Raw genomic sequence first — 1,491 nt, 5'->3', positions numbered from 1 at the left:
AAGTGTGGCAGTGGTAGTGAGGTTGGCCCAGGATAGGACATTGTTTCGTTCTGCTGTGCATGGGGTCGCTATGAGTCGGTTCCGACTCGATGGCACCTGACAACAGCAACAATATACCATAAAGATTTACAGTCTCAGTACATCGGGTGTCTATGAGTTAGAATCCACTTGGTACAGTGGGTTTTGTTTTGTATTTTGCTGCCTGCAGAGCTTTTGCAGATACTTACACCTCTGTTTGGAATGACCTTTGCCTTTTGTTTCACAAGACTGACTTTTCAAACTGCAAGTTTCAGGGCAAATGTTAGCTTTTCAGAGAGGACTTTTCTGACAATCCTATATAAACCTCTCCCTACCATAAATGAGTGTATCTGTTGACTTGCTTTTGGTCTTTCTTTCACACTATAGTAAGAGCTTCAGGCAGGCAGAGGTCATGTATCCCAACATCACCAATACTTTTTGTCTTAGGCTGGGTTCTCTAGAGAAGCAAAACCAGTGTAAGTTTATAAATGTAAGTACATATTATAGTCTTGTGGTGTGGTGTTGTGGGTTAAAGCACTGGAATGCAAAGTTGTTTGAACCCAAGATCGACAGTTCAAGCTCACTAGCTGCTCCTCTAAACCCTATACAGGGTTGCTATGGGTCACAACTGACTCAAAGGCTCTTAACAGTAATAACAATAACTACATATTATAAGGTCAGTGGTTCAAACTCACACACACACACTATTGTTGTTAAGTGCCGTCAAATTGGTTCCGACTCATAGTGAGCTTGCATAGAGTTTCCAAGGAACAGCTGGTTGGTTTGAACTGCTAACCTTGTGATTCACAGTCCAGTGCATACATGGTGATGTGCCATAGAGTCGGTTCCGACTCCTAGTGACCCTGTACAGAGTTTCCGAGGCTGTAAATCTTTACGGAGCAGAAAGCTTCATCTTTCTTGCGTGGAACAACTGGTAGTTTCGAACTGCTGACCTTGAGGTTCGCAGCCTGATTCATAACCACTACACTACCAGAGCTCATTAGTGTTAGAAATGAATCCCGATGTCGCATAAAAGACACTTGGTGAGACTAAATTACCTTGGCAAAGCAAAATTTACTCCTGCAAGAGGGTGCATGCCCATAGCCATATATACAGGAACAGGCCAGCATGCACACCGAGTGGGCAGTCCACTCGGGTTTTTAATCCCTGACGCGAGTCTCAAGGCTGTGTCTCACCCTATTGACTAGGGTTTTGACCACACATTCTTTTCCCTGACCCGGTTGGCTAGTTCAAATTTTTAAGGCACCCATTCCTACTTTAGGAAAAGAACAAGAGAGCGATCATAAATTCTTTACTCCAAGAAGTAGATAAAAGAAAAAAAGAGCAATCATAAATTCTTTACTCACTTCAGGAAGTCACCAAAGAAAAAGAGCGAGATCATAAAGTCTTTACTTCAGGAAATAATAATAATAATAAAAAGGTTATCCAAATACAATAAACAGGATTATAATA

The sequence above is a fragment of the Chrysochloris asiatica genome, unplaced genomic scaffold, assembly GCF_000296735.1.
Source record: "Chrysochloris asiatica unplaced genomic scaffold, ChrAsi1.0 scaffold00086, whole genome shotgun sequence".
Lineage (NCBI taxonomy): Eukaryota > Metazoa > Chordata > Mammalia > Afrosoricida > Chrysochloridae > Chrysochloris > Chrysochloris asiatica.
This window is presented reverse-complemented; position numbering follows the sequence as displayed.